The following is a 19,643-nucleotide window of genomic DNA, read 5'->3' on the forward strand; positions in this document are numbered from 1 at the left end:
TTTTTGGGCAGCCTCTTCTATGATACCTGTGGTCATCTAATTCCTCATATCATATTTCCTTTGTGTAAAAGCAATGTGCGTGATATGTATCCCATCATGCCTACTTTCCCAGTGAAGTTCCTCTTTGCCCGTATTCTCACTTGCAGCTTGCAGCCCATTCTGAGAGCTGCACTTGTAATTCCTGTAGGGAATATGCTTTGCTGGGGTTGTAGCTCTGGTTTCAAACCTCTCTGGCTTTCCCCTTGCCAGTGTTCCTTCTCTTTCTGTTGTGTACTGCTTGTGGTTCTGGACCTGCTTGCACAAGGGGTCCAAGGAGGGACGGGTAGTTAGGAGTGCAAGTGCTGAGTGATGGCTCCTGCTCCCCATAGCTAAGTGAGCTGATTTCCTTCTTGCGTAGCACTTGCCAAACTTCCTGTCACTTGTGCACTGGGAGATGGAGGTGGGACAGAGCACAGTAATTCTTTCTTGCAAAGAAAGAATGCATATCTAGATTATATCTGGAAATGACTGTTTAGCTCTTCATGTATAATCCAAGAATGTTTTGGAAAAATATGTTCAGGAATTAGTCTGCTCTTTGAGAATCCCTATGAAGGGGAAAATGACAAAAAAAAGTGAATAACTTGCATTTTGCAAATAGGTGTTTAAAAGGATAGTAGGAAAGTGGGACTTCAAGATGCTTTCTTCCCAAGTGACTGAAGTGAAAGGTAAATTAGCAGATAAAAAGGTCACTGAAAAAGAGAAGCCAGATCACTTGGCTTTTATGACATTAACAACTTCCACTAAAATTTCAGTTACTTTCAGTTGCTGTTAATGAATTAATCCTTCTATCAGGTTGTGTGAAACAGATGTGTCAGTACCTCTGAGTTATAATCGTGGTGGGCAGAGTTTTGTATTTTGCTTTTTTCTGCTAGCAGCTTGTTAATATTCATATTTGTATTGTACAGGTATGGAAACCAAGGCACAGTAAAAGGAAGCAACTTTTGTAAGTTTGAGTTGTGTGTTGTATTTGCCCCTGCTAGCATCATGCAGAGCTGGGTTAGGGTACCTATAAAAGGTCAAACCTTTCTCAGGCCTACAAGGTAACGGAGGAAGCACATTTCACAACACATTGTGGTTTATGACTCTGTCTGACCTTTTTTTGCCCTGACCCTATGGTAACTGAGATTGACAGCTGGTGCCCACTGGGCATTTATGGACTTTACAAACCAGCTGCTTTTTAAATTTGAGGAACCCTCTCACCAAATGAAGTGGCATCACCTTCCAGTCCTACTAATGGACTTCGACATCTTTGACCGCTTGAACCTGCGCAAAGGAGGGACACAGCAATTAAAAATAAACAGTGACATTCTCAAATGCCCATGCTTGCTCTGATTGAGGCTGAGAGCACCAGCAGTGCATGGATTCCTTTATGCTGTTGCCTATGTAAATTGCCATCTGGGGTTGATTATTCATATAGCGAAAAGAAAAATTATATATATGTGTTTGGCAGAAAGCTTTGACACAGCAAACAGTTCACTATCCAATTGAGTTAGTACTATTTGCTCACAGGCACTTGAAATCCACCTTGAAGAGCATGAACCTAGGATTTCTGCAGCAAAAACGTAGTGTTGGCAGAATTCTGAATGTCCTTTAAGATTATTTTAGTGGTCTTTCAGTCTCTACAGTCTTCAAGTTTATAAACTGTAACAACTCATGACGTTTTTATTTCTGCTTTGTAAGAGTTCCTGGAGATTGAATAGTAAGGTTTTCTTCAATATGGATTAATTTTATTTTACTGATGGGTTTGGCAATAATCACTTCAATGTATTTATCTAAGTATTTTTTGTTTAGTGAATTTAGTTTAAGTGAGCATGAATGTCAAATTCTAGTGCTGCTGTATGTTTTTGTAATGTGCTTTAATTGAAAAGGGAAAGTTGCTTGTTTTTTTTCCAGTGGAAGAGAAGTATCTTTACCTTCCTTATCCAGGTGGAAACAAAAAAAAAATCCTGGTAGCTTAAAAACAACAGCTACTTAGAAGGTGGATGAAAATCAGGCAAGAACCAGGACTTTTGTTCTTTTCATTGATTGCCTCAAAACAAAAGAATAATCCTTGTGTGAGAAGTAATACAAAATGTGGTATGGTATGTGGTCTTCCTTCTGCACAGCATTAGTGATTCTAGCTTTGGATTGCACAGCTGCAAGCACACTGGAGATACTGGAAGATTGGGTAAAAGAGATAAGGTTTTAAATTCCTTTAAAGATAGCTCGGGGCACAGAAAATGCTCCAGGTTGGTTACTAAGAATCACTCTTTCTGTCTTAAGAGTTATGAAAGATGATAAAAGAGGTCAAGTCTGAATTGAGTGAGGAGGCACAGACAGAAGTACACAGATAACGGATATAAATCTGGTCATCCTGGAAGTGTTGGTTCAGCAGTGTCTTACTGTGGTCAGGTGCTGGCTGGAGGTATGTAGCAACTGTGAAGCCTGTATGTGGCAGCCAAGTGTGAAGACCAGTGTTGGTTTTTTTTTTCCAGGACTTGTAAGTAGTAAAAACTTTTCTTCTTGTTTTATATTCAAGTTCCTATCAGTTCTGTTTAATGTAATTGCTGACAAATGTTAGAGCAAGTTTATGCAAGTTGAATGGCTGGCACAGGTTAATAGTGTCCTTGGAGCCTGTATAAAAGCACAATGTGCTGCCATGCTCTACTTCAGAAAGTTATTTCAGAAGTTCATAAGTGCCTTGGAGGCTGAGTAGCCATGTTATTGGTACACGGCTACATTGGTGTTTTCCTGTAGGGGATCATGTGGGGATTTTTGCTGTGTGCTGAAGCTGAATAATGTATCAGAACAAAGTTACTTCTTGTATAATGAATCACGTGGACAATCCAAATGCTGAATCGACCTTGGGAGGTGCCTTCTTAGACATTGTTGGATTTTTGATCCGCTATGTGTAGCAGAGCTGCTGCTGTTAAAGGGGAAGAGAAATGCTCATGCTAGGTCCAACCTTCACCATCCCTGAGGTTTGCAGTAGATAATTACCTTCATTACTTTTGAACATTTCGGTCTTGAAAGTTGCAAGCATGTTTACAAAATGCTTCTCTTGTAATTGGGAAGTAGTCATCCAGGTGTTTCACTACTCTGTTGTGCTTTCAGGAGGTCGCCTAAGACATCAAATACGAAAAACCTCCTCCTATTTGACTAATCCAAGTATCCTAGGATATGAGAGAGTCAGTTCAAACTAGTGGTGGATTCTATCTTGGCAAGGGGCTATCTGTTGTCAAATTATATTGACTTTATGAACTTTTAAGAACCATCATTTTGTAAGTGCGATCCTGAGAAGCTTCATGGCTTCAAATGGCTTCCACTTTATGAAAAAGTTACCTTTTTTTTTAAGATGCTTTATTGACTAAGTAACCTTGGTCTGTTTTTTTGGCAAACATCCTGTAGTTTTTATGGTTCATCCCACAAAAAAATTCTCTAATGTCTGACTGAATAACCCAAATAGTATTTACAAGACTGTTTCCTTCAACTGCATAGCTATTGAAGTCGTGACAGATACATCTGCTGTTGCCCACGTGAACACTTCAGCCTGTCTGATGTCCCAAGACCTCTAATGAGTGACCTGTAGCATAAAAATGTAGCAAGAACAATTTCAATGTATTTGAGGACTTTTTGCACAATTGTGAAGTTATATAGTTAGTTCTAGTCGGAGAGCATTTAATCTCAGAAAATGAAGTTGGAACAACCCTGCAGAACTGGATCACAAAGGCATTTGTATGTGGACTTCCATGATGAAATCTTAAATACATTTTTACCACTTTCTTTTTTCAGTTTTTGGTCCTCATAATGTACCCCTTCCAAATTTCAGGATGTCTTGATATGTATTTGCACTGCGAATAGATAGAACCTTTGCTGAATCTTCTCGTTGTACATGTGAATGCTCTTTCTACAGCTGTATTTTTCCAGTGCCTCTTAGATTTTTCTTACCCAATACTGATAGAAACAGCCTTTAAAATGCTTCAGCTCATCTACTGTGGAAGAAGTCTGCCTTGCCTTGATCAGTTTATTTTCATTGAAATCCTGTGAAGAAGGGCAGTTCAGAAAATCAGAGGGGTAGAATCCATTAAGTGTAACTAGTAAAATCATGAAGAGGTAGTTCACAATACATATTAAAATAAATGGGTGATAAAATACAAGAATTCTAAATCCTAAATCAATATATTAAACACATACACGTAATGTTGTACATGCGGTTTAATTCAGTACAAGTATTGAGCGGTTTCTTTAATTGCCTGCCACTTCTAAGGCGCGGGTTGTGTATTTTGGAGATTTTCTCCTTTCCTAGAAAACATCAGTGTGAATCCTACTGGTTTGCCTCTGCTGTGGCATTTACTTAAAAGAAAAATATGCAGGATTTGGCTTATACTGGAAAGTACTCAGTTTTCAACATTTAGGATATTATCAGTTGTTTTGGAAGAATTAAACTCCTCAACACAGTTCTTTGTGGTTAAGTAAAGGATTAAAGACCTGATCCAGTGCCTGTGGAATGAAATTTAGATCTGGCAATAAAAACTTCTCAAATCTTTTTGGCTCAGTCTCTTGAGAGAATAAAAGTAGCAGCTGCTGAGGTTTTTTTGAAGATCGGTTCTGTCATTTTCGGTGTATGGTTTTGTAACTTTTTACTGTGTGGTTGTTTTGGATTTATTTTTTATTTCTGTTTTAGTTCACAGTTTAAAAACCCAAACAAATCAACACCACCCATCAAAAAAAAAAAAACCAAAAACCAAACCAACAAAACCCCAAACCAACAGATCCAAAGCCCAAGACCCTAGAGAACGGAATCTGTTTTAGTTTGGTATTAAAAAATATAGTTAACTTTAGACTCTAAAAAGACTTGTGAATAAAACTGCTCGGGGAGATTTGTGTATTGCTCTTCTTTAACTACCTGTTACTGAGGTACAGAAGTTTAGTTCATATCACTTGCAATTTTTTAAGTATCATGTTGGTACAGTAAACAGAGGGAACAAGATCAGGAATTTGTGTTGAGCTTTGTTTTATTCAGGACTAGAGATAAGACATAATAGAGAGAGAGCTGGATATATATCATGGGGGTTGGTTTTTTTTTTCTGCTTGGTCAGAGCAGAAGGGAAGGAAGCCAGGGGGAGAGGAGCCAACCTGAGCAGTGCTAATCCAAACCATACTCTGTATTTTTGGAGCTAATGTGATCTCTGTAGGCAGAAAAGTGGCCTAGTCGGTGCTGGCCAATTAACTCTTCAAATACTAAAATTTATTTGCAGCTTTTTTTTGGAGGTGTAGCTGTACCCCTTGCTGCCTACCAGCAGTTGGGATACAGATTGCCTTCTAGTGGATGAGAACAATTACCCAAAGTATACAAGTTTCTTCCTGCAGTTGATCTGAAAAATAATAGATTTGTGTGTAATTTCTGCATTGCTTCTATCCACTTAATCCGCCTTTAAATGACTGTTTGGGATCCAGGCTCCACATGGAAGTGCAGCATTGCTGGAAACAGTACTGTTCTCTAAGGTGGATGTTAACTTCTGCAGTATTTCTATGATACTGATTGCTTGTTCAGTGTTATCTGCAATGCTGACTGGTTGTGGTTAATGCATCAGATAATTTGAAGTGTGTATTTTGTGTTATTGCCTCACAGATACCTTTACCTTAATAGTAAGAGAATGCGGAATGTTGTTATTGCCTAAGAACTGGTACCCTGCTCAAGGAGGCTCAGAATGAAAAAGAAATATGCGATCTTGACTCTGAGTAGATGAAAATCATATTTTTATTTGATACAATGACTAGTTTTCTTAGATAAAACAAATTACATTTCCTCCATCCAGATTTCAGTAAATCAGTTGTCTCATGAGGACTGTTAGAAAAGTTGAAGAAAGTTGTTACAGAAATACAAGGTGGGAAAGCAGCTGAGCTGAAGAAGAGGAAACCAGCGGACTAACAGGAAAATCATACAGGTAGAGTTGTTTTGAGGTTGGGCTTGGCACTGAAGTGTAGTAGTTTCACTAGTGGCTGTTGCATGCACCCTCCCATGTATGCAGGCATTCTCCCCACTAGCAAGCCATAGTGGTGTGCTTTCCTGACTAGTGTAGATTGCTGGCAGGTGTGATTTCCGTGTGTAGTCTTTGGTGCTCAGTATTCTGTAGGACTTGGGACTTGTAGGTCTTGTACCAAGTTGCTGGATCTGATGGAAGAACTCAGTATCTCAGTATAAGAAAGTGCTGCAAATAAAGAAATGAAATATGTTCTTGCATGTTATATTATGGAGCGATTTGGCTTCAGTATGGCAACGTATTTAAGGATAACCAAAGATATAGGTTTGCATCTCCAAAACAAAGTTGAAAAGAAAATCAGACATCTAACAAGCTATTAAGATTACAACTGACACTTAGATTTATCTGTGCTGCTTTACCTTCCCTCATCTGCTCATTCTGCTTTTTCTCCTGCCCATTTCCATCTTTGTCCATCTCTAGCTTCTTTTTCAATCTCGAAGTTTGCTCTTCAAAGTGACTGGTCTTTTCTACTTCCACCACAGATCGAAGAAACTTCTTTCTCCCTCCTTTTTCTCAGCTGCTGTTGCAGTCTTGAATAACACTGCAGTTGTGTATACTTTCATCCTCTCAAGTATTTCTTGGCTTGAAACCTCTGGTGCTTGAAACTAGCATCAGTCAGGGTCAGATAAGAAACTTTGAGTTGGTATTTTTGAACTTTTTTCCATAGGGTGAAGCTAGAGTGGGTCTGATGAGGGGAAAAAGCAAGACCTGATAAACATTGAATGGTGTTATCCTCTCATGGACAGTTTCTGAAGATGATTAAGCAGGTTTCAATATCTTCTCTACAGGATAGGCAGCTATTGTTTTCCTAGAGCTAAATGACTTGCACCTATAGTTTGAAAAGGTGTCCTGGAGCTATCTAAAGCGGGTACTCTGAGCAATGCTCCTGTGAGCTGTGTACAGAGAGAGGTTTTAACATCGAGTCACGACTGGATGCAACTCAATAAAAATATGCACGTTGTCCTGGGACTAGGTAACGTATTTGCTGTTGAACAGTTGCTGCTCCAGTGATCAAGGTTTGGGTACCCTGGGGTTCAAGATTAGTTTGAAACTAAGTTAGCTGTCATTGCTATAGTAATCATAAACTTTCATCCAATTGCTTTTTTGTTTAAACTTTATGGTAACTTTTTAAAGCAAAAGATGACTGGTTTGTGTTTGTATAACTTGTTTGCTTAAGCATTGCTGCTGCCAGGTCATTAACTTTATTTTTATTTCTTTTAATTTATCAGGTAGACTCGTTCTCAATCAAATTCAATTGAAAACAGACCCACATACACATACCCTTTAAGCAAGAATTTTAGTGGAACGCTCAAGTAGTAATTGGAAAGGTAGCCTCCTATATAGTAAATATAGCTTTCACATTGCATTCCTGCTGTGAATGTAATTTTAGTATGAGTGGGCTTAGTTGGAGCTGTGAGTAGCTATCATGTTTTAAATGGTTAAGTTCAAGTGCTGGAGGCTTTGGCAAAAATTCAGTAACCAGAATGAAGGGAGGGAATGTCACTTTTTGTTCTTCCTTGGTCATCCATATACAGTACAGTTCCTTATTTGATCAGGCCTTTAAAAAGCAGAACAATTCAGGAAGTGCTGCATTAACTAAGTCATGTTATAAAGTTCTGCTCAGTTGTGGGCACTGGCAAAAAAGAGATCTGAATATTGAAACATTATTTAACCAAGGCTGATGGAGATAAACTTCTCAATTTGACCAAAAGACAGAAGAAAATGGACTAGTGCAGAAGTGTCCAGGAATCAATAATCAGCCTGTTACCAGAATAGTTTATTGAAGTATTATTCTTAACACCATAGGAAGTCCTCTGGATTTCATGCCTTGTGCTGTGTGTTCCTGAGATTACCTCAGTTCATAAAACTCTAAATTTTTGTTCTTTGTTACTACTGTGAAAGTTACATGAGAATTGAGTTTGCTCTTTGAACGTTTGTTTGGCTCATCTCCTGAATCCGCTGTCATATGCTTGTGACAATAACACGTATCATTGAAACTAAATATAGGAGACATCTCTTCACTAGAGCACTCCCATAACTTTATATTATAATAGCTGGTGCAGTTTGAAAATAAAGAAAACTAATACTAGAGACAGACAATATTTACAGTGTTGGCTGGAATAATATAATTACGTATGCTGCCCAGATAGCACCATGGTGAACATGATATGAATGCCGAGATACAGATTTTTTCAAATGCAATTTTTTAGGAAAAAATTCTTCACAGAAGATGTGCAATATGGGCAGACAGCATATAAATGATTGTCTTCTCTGAGATCACAGCCTCTATACCTGCTTTTAGAGAGGTTCTTTAAGATTTTAAAATGTAGTGGGAGAAAGGAAAAATCTTTGCTAACTTCAGGGTTACTGTCAGGAATACAGGTAATAAGAGAAACAAGAATATGCTTAGGGAAGACAGTTGTGTTCTTCAGTAGCCTCTGCCTCTTTAAAATGTGTGGATGCTGAACTGATATGGTGGGTTATCAGTCACACTGAGGATGTTCTCTTTAAAAGAGATGTTTTTAGCAGGAAGCTAAGCAGTATTTTTAAAATAATAATAACACTTGTTTTCTGGTAAAAACACACAAATGTGAAGACAATGGTTCTATTCACTTGGTGGTTTTTTTTATTTTCAAGCATTTGAAAGCTTTTTTGGTTGTTTTTTTTTATTACACAAGCTGCCTATTTTAATTTTGATTAGAAAGACAGAAGCATGATAAATTGTTTGGGCTTTGTTGCTTTTTTAAAAACAAGCATGAATCTAGTGGTTTTCTGAGTATTGCGTGAAGCTAATTATTATTGGCAAGTTGTTTTAAAGATTTATATATAGGAAGAGATAGGCAAGGTAATTTTTGCATCCAACTTGGGAGGGGAGAAGAAAAGTTAACATGAAGGCATAGTTTTGTGGTTATGGTGTGACTCACAAGAAAGACGTAGGCCATCTGACATGTACATTACAAACAGTTGTAAAAACATACCACTAGATATCCACAATGCATAGTGGGCTGAGTTAATGTTATTTGGAATCCATGATGTTGAAGTTATCTGGCACAGGGAGTTTAACTCCACAATTCAAACACTGTGTTATTGCTTTTTGTTTTACATTATGTTGTGGTCCCTAATAGACAAGGGCCTTTCTGATCAGTGAAGTTCTTCTGGAAGTGCCTTTCATTTGTTCAGTGTCATCTTGCTACGGTGGCACCAACCTGGGGTTTTTCCTTGATTTAGATAGACTTCGACAGAGAGAATAGTGATGTGGTTAAAACTTTAGTAATTATCCACAATGCATTGCAATATGTGCACCTGGGATTTTTGCTAATTTCCTGTATGTGGAAAATCAAATTTGCCAAAGGTTAGATTTATATATGTGTGATTATGTCGTTAAGTCTTCCATAATGTCTCTCTAAATCTCAAATTGTGTAGTGATCATTTTCCCTGACATGAGCCTTTGCATCAGTATCATTTTGAACCTATTGGACCTATGGTGATATCTGAGCATGGGCATGTAGAAAAAAGACTTGTATCTTCCTAATGTTTCATATACTGTTAAAATTTCTTGGGAATCTTTGTTCAGAATGTGAATTCTTGTGTTTTGTTTTCAGTTTTTAAAAGAAATAGTTTTGTAACAGATTTCTTAGCTTAGGTCTCGGCTCTGAAGGGGAGACATTATAAACATTTAATAGCTTTCAAAGCAGCTTTTTGGAAAATACAGCATCTTTGGTATGTGCTATATATAAGAGGTTTGTTTTCTTTTTTTCTAAAAAGCTAAGAAGATGAGCTTTTATCACATCTTTGTGATAAAGAGGGAGCTTTAGGATCTGGTTCAGATTCTGTTTAATCCTAGCTTTAACATAATTAAGACTTCGTTCTGTGTTTAAATCCTCACAAAGTTAGTTGATTCCATCTCTTGTTTTTTATCTGTGTTAGTCAAATATTAAGACACATTGATGTAGAATCTATAAATAGCAATGCTAAAAAAATCTTCTGAATACGTAGCAGTTGTAACAAGTAGATTTTGATTTGAGAAGTTGACCATGTCCTCTACACTGATAATAAGAGGAAAGGGCTTTTCGAAGGGCACAGAGATGGCACAGGAAGTCTTGGAAGTCAAGTGTGTTGGGTTTTTCTGTGGGAGGTTTTTTGTTAGATTTTTTTTCTGGTAGAGGTACTGAAAGTTAGGGTCATAAAGGAAGACAAATTGTCAGAGATGCTGATTGTCCCAGTTAAGGCTCAAATAATTTGCAGCTGTGAGAGCTCAGTGTTCATGTAAGTCAGGCTGTTTTTATTTAATTATGGATTTAGTTGTTTAATTGTAAAAAAAATGGCCAATGAATTACTGTAACTGTGTTTTATTTTGGGGTCTAAGAGTTTCCTCTGCTATATTTAAAGAGCATATTAAATGCATTTCTCATATGCAGTTTTTTTTGTGTGGAAATTCTGTCTAGTTTGAATTCGTAGCACTCTGACAGTGTGCTATCAGGTTTATTGTCAGGATATATCATTATCAGGATTCTGCAGTAATGGAAAATAAAGCTAGAACAGACAAATGTCAGGGCTTTTGAACCTTCAGAGTAATTTTTAATCATGTTTTTGTTCATAAATACAACTAGCTTTAGTTTCTGTGAAGCAAACGTCTTGGGAAAAATGGAGAAGCTGAAACCACCACAGGGCAGATGCTGAGCAAACGTCTCCAGTGAACCTTCACAGGGGTTACGTGAGAGATCTCCACTTCTTTTTATTATTCTGCTCAGAATCTTACTTCTCAGATTTGGACTTAATTGCTGGGTAATTCTGTGGTATAAACATACAGGTGTACACCTGTTGCTTAAATTTGATTCCAGCCAATCTTCCAAGTAAGATTCATTTACCCCTTGTACATCCCAAGCTCATGCAGGTACCTTCTCCTTGGAGCTGGTATGTTGTTGCTTCAAGGTAATTTTAATTGACCAAATTGCTAGACCAGCACTTGGGGTGTTCAATTATACCCTTAGAACTACACTTACAAAACATAGAGGACTGAAAGTATTCCAAAAGCCTGAATGTTTTCAGCCTCATCAATTATTTTTAATATTAAAAGTCAGCAGATGGAGCCAAAGGCTTGCAGAAAATTTTCTTGTGCTGAAGTACATTAAACCACAAAGCCCACTAAGTTTAACTAATAGTGTTTCTACTGAAATTAATAACAGCAAAGCTATTTATTTGCTGCTAAGCCATTTATTTTCTGATAAGCCTCATAGTAGCATCCTTTCTTCACTCCCTTGTCTCTGTGCAAAGTGGGAGCTCACCCCTTTGTAAACCTGGGACTCCAACAAGATTAAAAAGGGTGATGTTTGAGTGGGAACCTGATTTTCTTTGTAGATTTACATCTGTGGAAGGTTTTCCGCAGCATTGTTCACCACTTTATCAAAAAAAGGGTGTTATATTTTGTCAATATTTTTACTTCTCCTACAAGCGCAGTAATTGGAGTCCACTGTTGGGGCTAAGATTGGAATTCATTACAATGTCATTTTCATTATTGCACAGTTGGTAAGGTACTGAGGTTTCATGTTTTTCTTCTGAAGCAACTGAAATAAGCCTTTGCCTTAGATAATGTGTCAGACTTGATGTTCTAATAGGCTAACCCTATGCTTTTGTTAAATATTAACATTCTTTTGGGATTTTAAACAATATCTTTAGAAAAATATGGGGGTGGAATGTTTTCCAAACAGTGTGCAATTTAGCCTGCTTAAATAAAATTAAGCAATAAGTGGTGCCTACCTTTTACAGGAGAAGGGAGAAAAAACTGTCATAGTTAGAAAATAAAATATCCGAAGCGGATGCAAGAAATGATGATTGAACAGTGCACAAAACAATACAGTTTTGTCTTTTAGTAAAGACAGAAAAGTGAAAATGTTAAGTGACTAATGGCAGCTGTTTTTTGTAACTATTCAACTTCCTTTTAAAAATTCTTTCTCTCCTAAGTCTAATTTTCTGAAGGATTATGAAATGTGCGTATGTTACACGTAGAATATAGAGTAAGCGGTACAGAAATACATGCTTAAGTATTTTATGCATTTTTTTCCCCCCTTCACTTTTGTTTTACTGATTCTTGAAGCTACGTATCTTTAGTTTGACTTACAGTGACTTTGGGAACTTGGCTTACTGGCCAAGTTACAGCTTTTCTTATTTTTCTATTTATCTTTGGGCTCATTTGTGTTTAAATTATCTTTCCTCCACTCCTCCTGTTGGAAGATGGTGGTAAAAGTGCAACCAGTTATACCAGCTTGCTGACTCTAATTTCCTCTAATCAACATTGGCTATAGTAGCAAGAGAGTTTCTGGCATTGACGTTTTTCTTAGTTTTAGATTCTTTCCTGACTTACTGTAGGCTTTTCTAGTTAGATGTTTTTCTTCCTAAATAAAGGTACCCAATCACTTCTACTAACATTATATTTCCTTTTCAAGCCGTTTGGATTGTGCCAAAAAACTCATAAAATGCAGGACTGGAGGGTGCATCCCGAATTGTGTTGTAGTCCAGTCTCCTAAAACTGCAAGTAAACCAAATCTTGCAGGCTCACTGTGATGAGTATATTTTATATTTATATTTACTATAGAAGAATATTCATGCGTATTTTAGAATAAAGATAATATAAACTTGTGACAGAGGAAGATACGGTGCTTTTTGCTGTATTTAAGGGACTTCTGGATATACAGTCCAAGTTCAGCAGTGATTTGCACTGAGATAAGTGCCGATATCCTCTGCATAACTTGCCATTAAAGATGAGAGGAAATGCTGTTTTGGTTTTTGAGTGAAGAATGTTTTGGCTAATGAAGAACAGTTGGTAGATGTGGTGATTGGTGCACTGGGATCTCCTTAGCTGGGACAATAAGCATCTCTGACAAATTGTCTTTGTCTCCCTTTAAAATGCTCTTCTAATACTCTGTACCTCTCCTAGGTTTTACTAATGCACAAACCTGGCTGGGTGCTTTTTAATTTTGTCCATTTTTTTCAGAGCTGTTTACCTTCATAGTATGTGGAGGTTGCCCTTGGGCATTTCTTAATAATTTTAAACTGAGAAGGTGCATACAATTACAGTGTACATAATGTATTCAGAGAGAAAGTCATGATGCAGTTTTGTGCTATAGAGAAAGTACATAATCCCCCAGTATTTTAAGGGAATGGGAGCTGTGAGACCTAGTGACTACAATAAAAAAATCTGCCAATGAGAAAACCTGGCCATGAAGAAGTACTTCTAAAAAATCTGAAGTTTTAGAACAACACTGGCAAAAAAAAAAAATCCGAAGAAATGTAGTGAATAAGGAAAAACTTTTGCATTGGTGGATAGGCTAGATAAGCTTCCTTTGGACTGGTTCCAGTCATCTCAGAGAATTTCGTGTGGCCTGCACACTTTGGATTACATTAATTTAAAAAGAAAAGGTTCTGGCTTTCAAGACCATGCGGGGAATGACAGTTGCAGTTTTCCAGTCCTGACTGCAGACAGAGTAGACACACGTGAAATCTTCCAGTCTTGGAATTAATTTTGAAGCGTAGTTGAGGTACTTCAGAATGTTGTTGGCCTTTTCAGTGAAGGTTGTCTCAGTGGATATGACTGGGCATGCAACAGCTGTGAGACCCAAAGGATAGGAAGTAGAAGATTCTGCAAGGGAAGAAATCTGGTTATATACATAGGTAGAAACAAAAGACAAGAAAGGCTGGTTTAGATGTGCCACAATACTGTATAAAGTAGCCAAAGACTGTTCTTTTCTGTGTGAAACATCTTTACATGTCAGCATTAACAGTCCACTTTTCTTTCATAGGTTTCAGGTTGCCCTCTTTAATTTTCCCAAACTTCTATCATTGGTTATCTGCTGTCAGGTATTTTTATGTCATGGCTCTAGTGCTTGCTCATCTATTACCCCTGCATAAAATAGGTTCATTGAGCCTATTTTTAAGGTCCCTTCATGGACCATATTTAGCTTCCTTTTAAAAGACCCATATTGAATTAAAATAATTTATAAATTGACAGCAGTTTAGCATCTCTTCTTCCTGACTGATGACCATTTCTTTACTGTTGATATTTAAACTCCCTTAGCAAGATCTTTGTCAAGGTTATTTTTGAAAATATTCTGACAGGGCGAATCCTAAAGCAAATCAATCAATAAAAGCACCATCAAAAGCAAAATTGCACTTTGTTTGTAGTCTATCCTGAATATTTTGGTAAACACCACATTAGCCAAGGGAGTCCTGTTGAGCATTCACTCTGCCTTGGTGGTACTTGCACATCTCTGCATGATGGGCTTGTTCCCTTCCTGGAGTTGTAGTAGATTTCTCGTGTTCCATGTTTCTGTTACAGGTGTCTGTGATACTTGAAAATGAGGCCACTTGATCTATATAAAAATGAATTTGCACAGATGTTCAGAAATACTCATGTAAGTTGATGGTAGTTGAAATTTGTTTGGATCTTGATGAAAGTTTAAAAAATGACATCAGAAGGACTGCCACTAAAAAGAAGACGCATGTGTAAAATGTAGAAATATTTATTCACCTGATGATAGCTGGGGTGTTTAGGCAAATAGAAAGTGTGTTTAGAAGATGATAGTTTGAACTTCTGTTTTTTGAACGCAGCTTCTGGCTGTCATTGTCAGAAAACTCTAGGTATGCTTGCAGCACGTGTCTGGAACTATTTCTTTTATAATCAAGCCTAGGATTCTTTCAAATTGGACAGCTCTTCCATAGCAAGTTAACAAATCCTTGAGAGGCAAAGAAGTCACAATGCTATGGCTATTGTAGATGCTTGTTGTATCAGAGGTGAAGGGACCCTTTTCATGAGTTAATCAAAAAGACCTATGCAAACAAGTGAAAGGATTTTTTTTCCTCAGTCAGTCACTACAGTTACAGAGCCTGACATTGTTAGGTGAACCTTCATGATCTCATAGGCTACTGCGTAGTCTTGTGCGCCAGACCCCTATTAATAAAAATGTGGGGCACTGGATGCACAAATTCATAGCAGCTGTCGCAGCTGGGCTGTGGTGAAGTTTGGTCAAGACCCTTTGAACTTTTTATTTCACACTAATCCCATTTAGTGTGATCAATATATGGACCTCCAACTCCTAGGTCTGTTAATTAGGTGTCAAGTGTTGGGCTGGCCGGTGTCAGGCTGTAAAATACAAACACAGAACTGAGGATCAGTAGGGAAGTGAAGTGTTTATTGTCTGAATGTATAAGAGTCGTTGATTCTGAAAAGTTGCCTTCCCAGTCTGAGACATCCGTAGGGATCTTGAGAGTCTTTTGTTTCTCTCAGAAAGATAAATACATAGTTAAATAAGCATTTCGATGAAAGTATTGGTGCATTGGGGGCTGCAGAATAATGTAAAATATCCAGTTCTACTAATAATTTGATGTTGGAGTAGCTCTTTGCTTACCCTCTGCTCCCCCTTAATAAAAATGCTTTATAATTGCTCTGGTAACAGTCTGCATTGGGTTGTTCAATGTGGGAGTCCTTTCTTCTTTTGCAGAACTACATCTAAAATGCAGCTTCTCCTAAGACTTCACCAGTATTTATTTTAACTTGCACTTTGTAGCGTTCAGGGAATAGACAGGATAACTTAGACTTTCATTTCTTCATCTCAGAGAATCTCTGGAGTTTTTTTGAACTCCCCCGTCTTTAGTTCTCTATCATTCAGGGAAGGGTAAATATGTAGAATGGTATTTCAGCTTTCATACATTTTTTTGGTTCCTTTATTTTAGTCTTCCAGTGACAGAAAGGACTGGGGAGTTGTGAGTAGTTTACTTCATCTCCTTTGAAGAAAACCTTAAATTTATAATCTCAGATCAGACCTTTCCTATAACTCACGCAACTCATCCTGTTAACTGTTTTAATATATGGCACTGCTATTTCATTAAACAACATCCAGGAATAATTAGTTCAGCAACGATGCCTCGGAACAAAAGCCCTTGATTTCGTTTAACTTTATAAGTTGGTCTCTTTTGATCTGCAAGAACACATCTGGGGCCTTTAAGAAGGCAGAAAGAAAAATATTAAATGTTTGGTAAAGCCGTTGGTGAAGGTTTCAAAGCACAGTAACCCTTTGGTACCAGGATGTAGCTTGGAGGCACAAAAGTGCGAATTTCTTATTTCATAAGATATCACGTGGCCCCTCTATATGACAAATGCTGGTTTTGCTAGCTGAGGACCACTACTTCTGGCTTCATTTCTAGTTTCAAAAGATCCAGTCTCTTAATTCTTTCCTCAGTTTTTCTTCTCCATTTTTCTTCCCTTCTGCTCCCTTTCTTTCCTCAGCTACATGTGAATGGATTAATTAGAATCATTACTGTAAACAAAACTTTTTTCTTTTTACTGTTTGTCTGTGCATTAGAATTTGGTTTTGCTATATCAAACTTGGCCCCATGCTGCTTTGTTCCTTTAAAAGCTTAGTATTATTTGCTAAAGGTGGTAAGGATAAAGCCATTTGTTCTTTACTACAGGCTCGACTGCTGGGATTTGGAAAATACACAGTGCAGAGGATATAAATTTACTCATCTAATCTTAATCGTTGTTACTGACTTATATTAGAAATTGCTTACCAGTTGAATTCTTAAAATTTGCTGCAAAAAAATCCTACCTCAAAGAAAAAAAATCTACAAAGATTTTGTATACCAATTGGTTTTTAATTCACAAAAAGGATTATTGCAAAAAATACTTGTCTGATAGTAATTACGTTTTCCACTCGTGGCAGAGGTAGCCTTTGTTTTGATTATAATTAGTACAAGGAATTCACCAGGAGTAGCACTGCATCATTTGATTTGTACTGATGTGCATACTTGTGTTTGGTTGTTTGCTGCATAGAAGTAGAGAGCTGTTGTGTTTATATTCCAAGTATTTCCTAGAAAATGTACAAATCATGACGATTAATGTTAACGTTTGCCTCAGCTAATGAAGCCTACCAGATCTCTTGGTAATTATTCATCACCTTTGTTTCATTTTGTATAAATCATGGCTCCTAGTAATGAGCTTATTCTAGAGAGGGAAGAGTAGAATTTTGTTCACGAAAAAGAAATGAGCAAAAGAACTTTGTTCTTATTTTTCCCCTCGACTTGTCAAAATAGAAGTGAAAAGAGCTGAAAATATTATTTTTCATTACAGGTTTTATTTTTAAATGCAGCTTTATGTTCACTCTGTGTTTGTTTTCCTTAGTGAGCCTTTAACTCCAAGGTTATGACCCAATAATGACCTCCTCTTTCCACTCTCAATTGCTTTTGACCTACTCCATTAAGTAAAAAGAAATAACCTAACAGAAGGGTAACCAGATCACTGCTACCACACCAAGGAAACAGGCAGGCTTTGGGATGCTCTTCTTTAATCTCTCTATCCACAGAGCCTTCATTTTAATTTGCAAAATTGAACCCAGATCGAGAGCAGTAAAGCCTGAATACGGTAAATATTCATGCCTCAGTGATCTAGAGTGGCTCCATTACATTTTAGAGATTGGGAGAATTACCTTTTGGATTATGTATATTCATGGGCTGATTTTTATTTGAGATATAATATTACTCACATTGGGCTACACGTCGCACATTTTACCAAAATCAGCCTTCTCACAAAGCTCCAAATGTTCCTTACATGTAAAAGTTTTCCTTTTTACCCTGTAGTTTCCTCCCTTTCATGCTTTTCAAAGACTGGTAGTAAACAAATTTCTTTTAAAGAAAAAGAAAAAAATCCTAGTAGAAGTTCTTCTATAAAACCTTCAACCCTGTGTTTACTGTGATATATTCTTTTGCATGTGACTTTGAAGTGCTCAGATAAAAGTATTATTATTGTTCTAAACCTAAATCAATTTGGAAAAAAGAATTCAGTTCATTCTGCTGAAAGAAGAAAATTCCAGACAACCTTTCTTTAACCGATCATTTTGCATTGGGTTTGACTTCTTTTTGGATTTTGTTTCTTTGAAAATGTTTTATTGAAATATTTCTTGATAAGCTGCAGAAATTTTAATTGGCACGTAAATGTTAAGCTTATTGTGTGCCATAGTTTTACGGTGGATCTGATGTTCTTTGCCTAGATATTTGCTGCCTAAACTCGCTGGCATTATATTATGCTTTTAAAACAAATACTTTCTCACCTCTAGTGATAGATGCCACAAGCAGTACCACTTGATTTAATGATATCTTAAGATTCATTTTTGGTTACAAAAAAACTGTGAGAGATCTTAGTCATTTGGAGATGAAAGGACATATAGTAGGTGTCTAGCTTCTGCTTTCTTCCACGTATCCTTGGAGCGTGGAGATCTCGCCCCTAACTGCAGGCTGTTATCCTCTTTTTGCCAGGGGAAGAAGAGGGGATGTCATCCTCTCCTACGTGGATAGATTCACGCAAATCTAGAAGAGACAATGCAGAGAGGAAATAAAAGTGCAGTGGGGCTTGGGGCTATTGGTGTTCTGCTTGTGCATCCTGGGTAAGAGGAGGGGATGCGAGGGGTGGAAGTTTTAAGAGCATACTAAGAATATGTAGTTAGTGGGAAATAATGCAAGGATGACTCATGCTTGACCAACGTGATTGCTTTCTGTGGCAATATGTATAGACAGGAGAGTCACGTCATGTTGGGAAACATCTCGCACAGCGTTCTTATGTGGAAGCTGGGGAGATGTGGGTTAGATTTGGGGCTTTTGGTGTGAATTGAAAATTGGCTGAAGTGGTTGAGGCTGTTGAAAGCTTCACTGTGAATGAAGAAAATTGTTATGAAATGATACATATTCTGAAAAATCAGCCTTTTGGTCTCAAAAAACTGGATGCTGAGTTTTCCTTGAGAATTTTCATTATGACAAATCATGCAGTTGAGTTTCCTATCTGCGGTGAGGTGTAATGCTGTATTGTATCACAAGGGTGACATGATCAGTGAACTTTACCAAATAAATACTCCAGTAAGATAGCATACGTGCAATACAGTGTGAATTAGATGGTTTACAGTAAATAATGAATTCAGGGCAGTTCAGTCACAAGAATAAAAGAAATAGAGAATAGTTTCCTTTGCCCAGTCTGTGCATGGGGTGGATTAGGTTCTATTAAAAAAAAAAAAAAAGACAAAAAAGAGATATTATATACTTAAAGGCTATGGGAGAATGCATAGGCTCAGAAGGTCACTTAACTTTATGTGCAAAATCTTAATCTTAACGCTTGCTAATTTTTGATTTGTGATTGTGTGCATGAACATAGCGTACATGTAATTTAAACTAAAATTATGGTATTAAAGCAGAGCAGCATGAGAGTAAGATCATTGACCCGCTGCTCTATTTACTGTGCCAATAGCTATATTTTAGATGGTGTGAAAGGAATTAAGCTAAAAGGACTTTAGTATCCCTTCTTATATTATTTTTCCAGTGTAGCAGTGTAGACTCCTCAGACTGTGGTGTTGTTTTATCAGAAGGAGGGGTATATTGAATGAAATCTGATAGCATGTGTGTAGCATTACATCAGCACCACAGTGGTCATACGGTGATGCTCTTATAAACTTCACTTTAAAAATCAAGTTGAAAGAATCATTCTGTGTGATATGGTTCTTCTTCCAGATGCTATATTCTTTTCCCACCTGGAGGCTAAGGGGAGCT

The 19,643-nt window shown here is 37.3% G+C and overlaps 1 protein-coding gene across 1 annotated transcript in view; it reads left to right on the forward strand.

Moving 5' to 3' along the window:
• The window catches only part of EEFSEC (eukaryotic elongation factor, selenocysteine-tRNA specific), a 115,264-nt gene that overhangs the window by 37,235 nt on the left and 58,386 nt on the right, over positions 1-19,643 (forward strand). The gene's annotated exons all lie outside the window — the stretch shown is intronic.

Source organism: Phaenicophaeus curvirostris, chromosome 11, assembly GCF_032191515.1.
Source record: "Phaenicophaeus curvirostris isolate KB17595 chromosome 11, BPBGC_Pcur_1.0, whole genome shotgun sequence".
Lineage (NCBI taxonomy): Eukaryota > Metazoa > Chordata > Aves > Cuculiformes > Cuculidae > Phaenicophaeus > Phaenicophaeus curvirostris.